This window comes from Condylura cristata, unplaced genomic scaffold, assembly GCF_000260355.1.
Source record: "Condylura cristata isolate star-nosed mole 26May11 unplaced genomic scaffold, ConCri1.0 scaffold00004, whole genome shotgun sequence".
Taxonomy (NCBI): Eukaryota; Metazoa; Chordata; class Mammalia; order Eulipotyphla; family Talpidae; genus Condylura; species Condylura cristata.
In genome coordinates this window covers 36953209-36964992 of record NW_004567105.1, presented here as the reverse complement: position 1 = coordinate 36964992, position 11784 = coordinate 36953209, and positions in this window count along the sequence as shown.

The window sequence follows — 11784 nt, the reverse complement described above, 5'->3', positions numbered from 1 at the left end:
ACCAGCCACCGCGGGCCCCGGGATGGGGGGCGCGCGCAGGGCTGCGGGAGTATCCCGGGGTCCTGCCCGGGCGTCCACGATGCTGACCGCATCACCCCTCCGCGAACCGGGCTGGGGAAGCCACACCTGGCAGGAACCTCAGGGCCGCGGGACTGAGCGGGCTTACTCGGGACGCAGCCGGAGACCCCCCACTCCGGAACAGAAGAGAGCTGCAGCTACCCAGGAAGCGCCGGCTTTCAGCACCCCGGACACCAGCGGGGCGCGGGGACACTCTCTCCCGCCGCCAGCCCTGCGTTCGGTCCGGTCGCGTTTCCGCAGCCCCTTCCCGATCCCGGCCGCGGCTGCGTCTCCGGGAGACATGGGGAGATGGAGGTCCCCACCCACACCTCTGCCGAAGCCGAGGGACAGCGGTCCTGGCCCAAGCTCCCGCGCTCTCTTGATCGCCCAGCGCTCCCCTCGCGCTGATGAAAAGTCCTGGGTTGAGTTTGGGGTTTGGGTCTGGGGTCCGAATTGGCTTCTGAAACGGTTCTCATTTACATTTTTCTGAAACTCTTAAAACAACCAGGGAGCTGCCAAGCAAATTACTTTTCTTCCCATCTAAATCGATCACATGGGCCTGAGTATCATTTCCTGGGGTGTGGGTGTGTTTGAAGTGTTCCTGTTGTGTCAATACGATGTTAAAGCATAAAAATAAAAACTGCATTAAGGCTTTGCCTCATAATCTTCCTGTCTTTCTGAAAGCTTTCTTTAAAAAAAAATACTAATTTTAATTTATAAATAAATGAGTTGTCCCTAGAGAGGATTACTAGAATTTTTCCACCTTGGAAATGTCTGTTAACTCTTTCGTGCCTATTGCAAATTTTCATTGCTGTTATTAAAGTTTCCTGGAATTTGACACATCCCAAATTTTTCTTTTCTTCCCAAATCTTTAAAGGTTCACTGGTCAAAAAAAAAAAAAATAGTAAAATGAAAGTCCAAAATTATTCTTACAATGACTGAACTTCTGTGTGATTCTACTATGCCAACTATTTTTTTTTTTTTTTAAGATATATGTGAACAGTAAGCCCTCAATATACAAGCACTTCTGAGTCTGGGTGGTTTTCATCCATTTCACTTTCTCTTTTGGTGACTTAAAAATTCACATTTGAGAAATGAAACTGAAAATCCGGAGCATGGATATTTAATCCTTGAATCAAAACATTTTGACACTGTGTCATCTGACTACCCAGACCCCACGCACACCTCATTAACCCCCAGAGCCCCATTCAGCCCTCAGCAACTTAGGGAAAATAATACAAAAGATAAACTTCATGCTTCAATGTGCTAAACAAACAAAGCTGCCCAAGTGTGTGTGTACACGAGTGTATGTATGTCTGTGTGTGTTTGTGTATATGTACATGAGTGTATGTCTGTGCGTGTACATATGTGTCTATGTATATGTGTACCTGTTTAACACCATCAGTGTCTAACTCTCTAAGTGAACAGTCAACAGGGATATGAAATTGTCCTGGCCAAAATGATAACAGGCAGACATATCACTCTTTACCTGTAATTAATATTTCTAGGGGTTTAATGTCTTCACCCCAAAGACAAACTCTAATAATAGATTTCTATAGAGAGCAGGCCTTACCTCCCTTAAACTCCTCCCCCTCCCCAACCATTGTAAGAGGCGCAGCACTGCCTAAACCTTCCTAATCCAAGTCTGCATCCCCCTGGTATAACACTCACACAGACATAATCCATGTAGACGCCGGCCACAGCTGGCTTCACACTGACTACACTCAAGTTGTTCACTTTTTTGGATGAAATTATAGTATCCTCCTCTTTGGACATGGGTGGACACCCCGGAGCCAAGGTCACGGAAGCACAGAGAAAGGGGCAGAGAGTCTGTTGCACTCAGCAGCTTCTGGAATCTTCCTTCTCATGCAGTGGCATCTCTGTTCTCTCTAGTTCAGATAACGGGTATGGATTCTCTTACTTTACGGTAGAGCTGTACCTCAGGTCCTCCCAAGGACAAACAAGTAAGTAAATACTTTGTAAAGCTGAATGGCCCCCAACAGCCCCCTCACTTCTGACTCAGTACCACTCTGTGTGCCAGGACATGGGGGACAGTGCTGAGCTGAGAGGGAAGGTTCACATGGATACACCAGCCTGGCTGCCGTTCACTTCTCTCTTTTGGTGTCAAGCACTCATCCAGACTAATAAAGGGGCCCAAAAGGAAATCAGATTAATTTGTGTTACTTAGCCTCTGATTATTTTTTAAGGATTTATAATTAGGGCAAAACTATCTTCCAAGACACCTTTTGTCTACTCAGAGCAATTTAAAACACAAATGATGAGAGAAGCACCTCTCTGAAGCTCATACAGATTAAATCACTCATACAAATTAAAATGGACCATATTCCTGAAGGAAACTAGGACACCATTGAAAATCAATCCAGAGCAAGTAGGTATTTTAATGAAATAAATTTCAAATTACTGCCCACTGTTTCAGCTTGCTACACCTTGTTCACACAGACCTCATATATGGGAACTCAGGCAATGTTACAAAGGCAGAAATGCTGGTAGAGTTAATAAGGTAATTTGTATTAAAAATAAATTTTGTTGTCCAGTTATTTAACTTCTGCTCTTGAAGCAACAATAAAGAAATTTTGAAAAAGAACAAGAAAATTAAAATATACCTAACTTACCACTTTGCTATGAAGGTAACAAGTGTTCACAGAAGCTGGCCCAGCACCTGGTACGGCAAGTGAGGTAACATCTGGACTGCCAAGTGATCCAGGGAGGCGGCTGTGCCCAGATCTGGACCAAAATTGGGGGCAATGACCCCAAGCGGGAGCGCCAGCGTCCCACACAGAGAAATAGCCTTCTTTTTCCATCCAGGAGTCTCTCTCAGTATATCTGCACAGAAGTAAAATTAAAGAATATGAAAAACAATTTTTGATCTTGCAAATTGTGACTCACAGGTAATAAACATTGTCAGCAAATTACTACAAGATAAAAGCAGACACATGTTCGTTGCAATAAAGCATATCTGTTCCTTTTTCAAACAGTTTAGAGTCTCTGGCATTGAAAACTGCTGCAACATTACAAAGCAAATATACAGCTTTAGCAATAGAAGTTAAAATTTTAAGATATTGTATGAAACATAAGAACAGTATTTTCATAGGAATGAAATTTTAATTACATACATATTTTATTTAACATTTTAATTACACACAAAGCAAAAGCCAGTTTTAGTTTCTTGTAACTAAAGATGTCAGAGATGATGCTAAAATGCCACTGCATAAATTTACATTTAAGATTAAATTCAGAGTTGCACCAGACTAGCTGGGATAGAGTTAAATACTTTCAGAGAAATTATTCCCTCAGCAGCAGCAGCATCAACACTAGAAGTATGATGATTTATATTTCAAAATAATTGATCAGAAATGTATCCCAGTGTTGCCACAGCCCTAAAATGCTCTTCACAGCTCCAGTAACAGTTGAAGCAGCAGAAGGAAGCTTCTCAGATCTAAAGAGCATCCAAAAACAGTGCCTGACTTAAGACATTTGTGGGATTTCACGGTGTCAATGAGCCAACCATGGTTGATTACTGATTACATACTAACACAGACAGGAGAACTGTAGGACTGTGTCAGCCTCTGCGCTCTCTCCATGCAGAAACAGTAGAGGTGAACACAGCCAAGAGATGCCCATTGTAAAGTAATGTAAAATAACTAGAAAATGAGTTCTGGATATTCACTATCTTTGCTTTTAATCCAAGTTATAAAATCATACATTTATATAACACCCCACTGTGTCTCTGGTGAATCCTCTCTCTGGCCTGTACCCCAGTTCTGTATGCATAAATAAATAAATCTTTAAAAAATATTATTTTTCTGCTCATATATGTTTCTATAATACAGATTCTTTTTCTATATATATATGATTGTGTTTAACAACCAGGTTTAACAACCAGGTTAGAAAACTTGTAAAAATGTAACAGCTTGTGAACTGGGGTGAACTGACAGTGGCACACGGGCAGCTAAGATGAGATTAGCACTATTAGTAACATAACTTTGAATATGAGTGATAGATGTGGGTGGGGAGCGGGGGACATTAAACTCAGTGAAGAATCAGCCTGCCAGCCAGAGTCCAGTCTGTGCTAAGGGCCACTGGACGGTTGCCTCTAGGCCCCGGGGTGCCTCCCTAACCCGTCATCTCCGTCTCTGCTTGCTGGGGACTTTGGCCCTGGACAGTTTAACAATGTGGCTTCCAAGGGAGCTTTCTGTTTCATTCCAGGTTTTGCAAAACTGGAGAATAAAGATACTGGCCTGAGAGGGGTGGACACCAGAGGTCGGCTGTGCACAATCTGTAAGGAGCCCCAATAAAAACTGCACATCAAGCTGGGCGAGTGGGGGCGGGGGACATTCAGGGTGAGCAATACATGCTGGTGGTGTCCCCACAGGGGACACACCCTTACTTGTGTTCTTCCTTCCTTGACTGGTTTCTGCCTCTAAATGTGCCCTGTTATAACCTGTCACTATGAGCAAAGCAGCTTTCAGGAAGTTCTGTGAATCCTTCTAGCAAATGATCAAAACTAAAAGTGGTTTCTGGAACCTCCTAAATGTGCAGTTGGTGTCAGAAGGAAAGGTACTCTTGTGAGGACTATGTCGAACCTCCCATTATTATTTTTCTGGGCCCTCCCTGATGGTGCAACGGGTTAAAGAACAGCACTAAGAAGCTGGCTGCGGCCACATCACAAGTTCAATCCCTGGCCAGGGAGGTGACCCACATGGCACAGCAGATCTCTCCTGTCTCTCCCATTGCTCCCCTCAGCAGTGTACTTTATCAATCTGTCTGTCCTGCACCCCACTGTGTCTCTGGTGAATCCTCTCTCTGGCCTGTACCCCAGTTCTGTATGCATAAATAAATAAATCTTTAAAAAATATTATTTTTCTGCTCATATATGTTTCTATAATACAGATTCTTTTTCTTTTCAGAAATGGATAACTACCCCCAAGAAGAATGAAGAAAGCAATTCAGGCCAACCAACCTGTCATACTAAGCTTGCTTACTTTTCCCATTTAAAATCTTCAGGAAAGGCTACAGAAAGAAAATCAAAGAAAGAAGGAAGGAAGGAGGGAGGGAGGGAGGGAGAAGAAGAGAGGGAGAATGGAAGAGAAAGAGAGGGAGGCAGGGGGCAGAGGGAAAGAGCTGCCAATATTGTGAGCCTCTGGAAGTGCCTCACCACGGGAGCTCCTGTGTGGTTGTCAACTTGTAGATGAGGAGGCTCCAAATGACACGTATTTTAGGAAAGAGGGAACAAACAATAGAAAAATCAGAAAGTTTGGTTGGTTTATATGAGGTGTTGATGACAGTCTTCAATGTTCTGTGTTTTATGTTCTGTGCAGCCCGGTAACACTTTAATGTGGTTAATTGAATGTGTCCCATTTTTTAAAATTGAATTATAGAAGCTATCTTGCGAAGGAATTCTCTACCTCACAGCTGGTTGGGAGGTCCACTCCCACCCTTTCTTTCTAAGGTCCAGACCCTAAACCAGTGGAGGAGATAGCTCCGGATTCTGGGTAGTGGTAGTTGTTGTTGTTTTAAAGATTTATTTATTCATACAGAACTGGGGTGCAGGGATGATGAGAGGCTTCACCAGAGGCAGAGTGGGGAGCAGAACAGGCAGAGTGACAAAGTACACTGCTGAGGGTAGCAGCGGGCAGGTCAGGAGAGATGTGCTGCACCATGTGGTCACCTCTGGGGCCGGGGATCGAACTTGCACTGAAGCAACTGAGGCCAGCTTGCAGTGTGCATCCTAACCAGTTGCACCACCAGAGAGGGCCTAGTCGTTGCTTTTAAATAATTCAAATGGGCCCTCCCAGGTGGCACAATGTGCTAAAGCGCAGCACTGCAAGCTAGCAGCAACGTCTTCACTGTGAGTTCAATCCCCAGCCCTGGAGGTGAGCCACAGAGCACAGCAGACCTCTCCTGACTCACTGATTGCTCCCCTCAGCAGTGTACTTCACTGATCTGCCTGTTCTGTGCCACACTCTGGTGAATCCTCTCACTGCCCTGCACCACTGGCCTGTACCCCAGTTCTGTGTGCATAAATAAATGAATCTTAAAAAAGAAAAGAAAAAAATAAATAATTCGAAGTCTGCACATGTTGGCTAAGCACTGAATGCTGTGGCCAGCCCAGTTTGACAGAGTGTTGCTTGGCATCCTCCAACCCTTTCATTTTCCCATTTGTTCAGTGATTTCATTCTTTCTCTCAGCTACAGTCTGAGGGATGAGGAGGGTGTTTTATACTCTGACATCCTTTTTGAAGAGAACATGTATTGTACCTGCCTCCTAAGAATAGCGTGTCCTGGTGACGCAGTCGTGGCTGAATGACTTGTGTTTATCGAAATACCCAAATGGTTTTCTTCCCTTCCTTCTTGGCCCAAAATTCAGATAACAGCTGCTGAGCTGTGGTATCAGGACTGACAGTGATGGCAAACCCAGGAAAGCTGCCAAGAACCCTCTTCTGTCTATGTCCATAAAAAAACAAACCTGACGAGTCAACTGTGAGAGTCGTCATATTCCCTCCAGATGCAGCCTCAGGATTCTTCCCAGTGTGGCCCCACCCAGCTGACCCTGGGCCTCGGAGTTCCTCTTCCTGATCTGTGGAATGTTCTCCCTGGGAAAAAAAAGTGTGGCATGCCAAGGCGTTTACACATAAGCACACACACACTCAGAAATACCAGGACACGTTCTATAAACTTCATATAAAGTGAGTATGTAACAGCCAATTTTTTTAAAGATTTATTGTTTATTTATGCATACAAGAACTGCATGTAAGCCAGAGGTGAAGGGAGGTGTGTTGTGAGAGGACCCACTAAAGCCAAAGAGGGGAGCAGAACAGGTGGATTGACAGAAACACACTGCTGAGGGGAGCATTGGGTGAGACAGGAGAGGTCTACTGCACCATAGGGGTCAGCTAGCTGGATAGTGCTGAGACTTTAACCCCTACACCACCAGGGAGGGCCCCTATCTAATGTCTTCACTTTAGAGGTTATCACTTTTAAATGAATAAATACATTTTTAATCCATTTTTAACAGTTCTAAGAAGATCATGCCTTTCAATTTGGGGATACTTATTAGGAGGTTTCCATAGGAATTTCCAAGATTCTGCAAATATATTCCATTAGTGAAAATTACCACATATAAGAATTACCATACTATTTACATGAAAAGAGTGCCTAGAAAATGTAAAAAGTCCATGAAAAATGCCATCAAAAATTATAAAGAAACTCAATAATTTAGAGCAATTTGAACAAAGGGATAATCGTTGGTAATGAAATAGCCAAATAGCTCATTGGATGAAAATCAAACATCAGGTGGATCTAATGCTCCTTGGAGTCCAGGACTCAGAGCTTCAACGATTCACCTGCTCCCAAAACACATGCCCCACTTTGCTCCAAGTGGCCTGACAGTCCATTTGTTCACGGAAGAGGCATTGCTCTGCCCGCCTACCCAGACTGTCCCCAGGGTACCCAACTATGGAGACATCCCAAGAGCAACTGTGATGCTAACAAGAACTTGGCCAGCAGTTTGGGAGAGGGCCTGACAGAGCAGGTGTGCCAGAGAAAACTTAGTTAGGGCAGAAGAGGGGGTGATGGGGACGATTTCGTTCTCCTTTCTCTCCAAACTTTTCTTGTTACTTCTTTTCCTCTCCATTGTAAGGAAAATGGAAAATATGTATATCTACTATCTATATATAATCTGTCTATCTACTATCTATATATCACCTGTCATCTGTCAATCTGTGTATCCATCCATCCATCCATCATCATGAATAACCTATCACCTGTTATCTATCTACCTATCATCATCAACAGTAGTCTTTTATCTATCTCTATCATCTAGCTAGCTAGCTAGCTGACCTATGTATCTATCACAAGTGACCATCAGCCTAACCTGGACTCTCTTGGACAACCACAATCTGTTTTGCTCACCAATTAAAACCTAATTCCTGGTGTGGCAAAACCTTCATGGCCAGTGAGTCACCCACTGTAGTTCCTAATTTGACTATCAGGATCAAATTGCTTCTCAAAAAATTTTAATAATTTTTCTCTCTAAAACTTTACCCATTAAAATCATATAAATTCTTTTTTTAGCATTCATTGTATCCGAATTTTTTATATTTCCCCATGTTAGTAATTTCACAAAGAAATTACTAACAGGGTTATTTGGCTTTTATCACTGATGTTTACCCCTTTGCTCAATTTGCTCTAAATTAAAGGAAAAAATTTCTTGTAAAGTTGAGTTTCTGGTGAAAATAAACTATCAAAATAGAATTGCTATCACAGATATTATCCCCGAGGATATACTATACACTAGGAACTATACTATACACTAGGATATTATCCCCGAGGATATACACTAGGAATTTCAAGGAAATCTTGATTCTCTTTCCTTTAAAGGTGTGAAGCTTCAGGCCCTCCTTGGTGGTGCAGCGGGTTAAAGCACAGCACAAAGAATCTTAAGCCACTTCCGCATGAGTTCGATCCCCGCCTGCCCCGGAGGTGACCACATGGCGTGGGCAGACCTCTCTTGACCTGCCCACTGCTCCCCTCAGCAGTGTACTTCGTCGATCTGCCTGTTCTGCTCCCCACTCTGTCTCTGGTGAAGCCTCTCGCCGCCCCTGAGCCTCTGGCCTGTACCCCAGTTCTGTATGCACAAATAAATAAATCTTTTTTTAAAAAAAAAGGTGTGAAGCTTCAGCTCCACTGCTGGAATGCAGACTCCAAGGCGGCAGCTAGTAAGCAGGAGCCCCTGGAACTAACCCTGCAGAAAGCAGACATATCCTGGCTGTAGAGAAGGGGAAGGACCTTTCCCAGAGCACACGCCACCCTCCCTCCAAGCATGGACAGAAAACAGGACACATCCGGTTATGAGGAGCAGAGAGAACCAGGTCAGCAGAAGACACAGGTGGGCTGGGGGAGTGTGAGACAAGAGCAGGGCACCCACACCCAGGGGCTAGGAAGGACAGGAGGAGTCCCTCATTCACGAGGGGTGCTGGGACCCAGCAGAAGGCCACGCTGAAACTTTCTCAGGAACTGAGGTCAGTGCCACTCCCGTCTGCGGCCCCAGGGACCTTGGCCCTCTCCATCCAGGCAAAAGAAAGACCTCCACTAACAGGAAGGCATTCCCCACAAGAAGACAAACCCCACAGGAAAGGTTAGCAGGGGACTTTCCTCCGGATGAAGATGAGCCCAGATGCGAAGACAGAGCTTGAGGAAGAGCAAGAAGTGCACCTGAATGGTCACGGGAGCAACAGGTGGTTAGATTTAGCTGGAAGCTGCCTCCTACAGATCTTCAGAGGCTCAAAGTAGGGCAGCAGCTGGCAGGGGCCGGGGCAGGAGAGAGATAAAGGGAGTAGAGGTTCCTGTGTGCGGAGTTTGTTTCCATGGGTTGTTTTTTATTTTTAATCTGATATTGCTTTTTAAAAAATAATACGATAGTTTATTTTTACATCATTTTGTGCCTTTGTCCATCTCAGTTGTAATCCCCGTGGGCCATCACCATAGTCCAGTGCACTTCCCCCCCCATTTCTGATCCTGTTCCCCACTCCACCCCCGTAAAATATCTCAAAGCCACGTTTTAAACTTAGATTGTGGTGGCGGTGGTGGTGGCACATTCCACTTTCGTGGCATTACACATCTTAGAAGAGTGGACTTTGTGGTGTATAAAAACTCTCTCCACGAAGTTTTATTTTCTTAAAACAAAAACAACAACAACAAAATATGAGACATCAAAGGCCTATAAATTGAGGGACTCCATGGCGCTGAAGAGTTCTGAGGTCATCAGCTGCGGGGGAAGAGGTCAGACTAGGTGCGAGACACTTTCTAAACAGATGAGACAGCAAAGCCCGATGGTGAGCAGAGACACATGCTCTGATTTTCCAGCCGGATTCGCTAAAGGCCCCTGACGAAACAGAGATGTGGTTTCCCAGGGCATGGGCAGGTCAGGCCGCTCTCCCGTGCTTCCTCAAATGCCGCACGTGCTTGCGTGGTGTGAAGGGCAAACCCCCATCATGACAGAAGCCTCGGACGATGACCACATTAGGGTTTAAATAACACGACGGAGCTGCAGTGGAAAGGCTCACACTTTGTATTTTCTGCTTTATGAGCACTCCGCTGTCATAAAGCATTTCCACGGGCCTTTCAGTCCCTGGCAGCAGGGCTGCTGTGGTCTGGCTGGCCTGGAGCAGGTTACCTACATGGCAGCACATGGCTGCTGGCTGAGTGACAGTGACAAAGCCAGGGAAGGTCTGGCCTGCTGGAGCTACAGATTCCGGGTTTTCCGACTCCTTAAGGTAGGAGGGCAAACTCACTTCTTCCTGTTTTCTGCAACAACGCATAAGCATCTTCAAGCTTAAAATATAGAAAACAGCACTTGCTTGTAGAATTCCATAGATACCTGCCTGAGCGGGGGGGGGGGGGGGGGGGGAATGCACACCCCGGGGGACATATCATCCTCACAAGGCAGGGGCCTCCTGCTCGGGGTGCTCTCCTTCACTTCTGATTAGGACCCCCCACCTTCTTTCCTTCCATGACAGCTCCCAAGGTCACTGTGATTCCTCCAGACAACGCTGTCACAACCTTCTAGAAGCTCCAAAGAAGGGCAGCCCAGCACCTCTTACTCTATCACCAGTGGCTACCAGTGAAGACCATTTCATTTGACCCGTCAAGTGTGAACAGACAACAACTAATGACAGATAATTTGGGGGTTGTTTTCCTAACTATTGTTTAATGGATTCCCTTTTATATAAGTGTTGCTTGATAGCAAGAGTGTAAGGGATCAGGAAAAAATATATAAATATATATATATGTAGTAATTGTAATAAAGTAAAAAAGAACATCAACTAACAACATAAGAGACAGTCTAGGGGAGAGGAGAGGGAAACAAGAACAAAACTGGGGTGGGAAGAGCACACTGGACGATCACACTGGTGATGGCACTTGGGTGAGGTGGTGATGGGAAGTCCATGGGGATTACAACTGAGATGAAAAAATGTACAAAATGAAGAATAATGTTATATGTGTGTGTGTGTATAAATTCAAGTACCCAGTTATCAAGGCAGCTTCAACCTGAGGACCTGAGCTCAGGGTGAGCAGGAGGGGCAGGAAGAGGGCGTCAGCTCTGCCTGCAGGGCTTGGCACAATGAAGCCCAGGCACAACTGGGCAAGAGATGGAGCTGCAGCAAGGCTCAGTTTGCAGCCGAGAGACAGCTGGGGAGATGAGCTGGAACGGCTCCCGCCAGGGTGCACAGCGGGAAGTGCCAGAGGTTATTATAGGACACAGGAGGCAGAAGCTGACCTTCCTGGAGTAAAATGGAAACTTGGTGAGAAGGGAAGGGGGAGCCCGATCAGGCTCCTAATCAGACAGATGGGCAGAGGGAGCTTCTGTAGACAGCAGAAGAGCAGAGGGCGCTTCTGCACAGACAGACAGGGCTCTGGTATCCTCTGTCAGACACACATGGAAGCAGTGCAGAGACGAGCTCATGAACTGGCAGCTCCGTACAGAGGGACTGTGGTCCTGGGATGTCGCAAAGACAGCAGCAGTTTCTGATGAGCAGGGACTTTGATCTAAACAGGAAAGTCTGTACCAGAAAACAGTCACACGAGTGACAAGGGTGCCTCCCCGGGAATGGAGCTTGGACAGTGAGCAGACACGGCAGGCCTGAAGTGGAGAAGTGACTAAAGAACAACCTGCCTGGAGCCAGAAACACGAGTTACACTGAAGGGG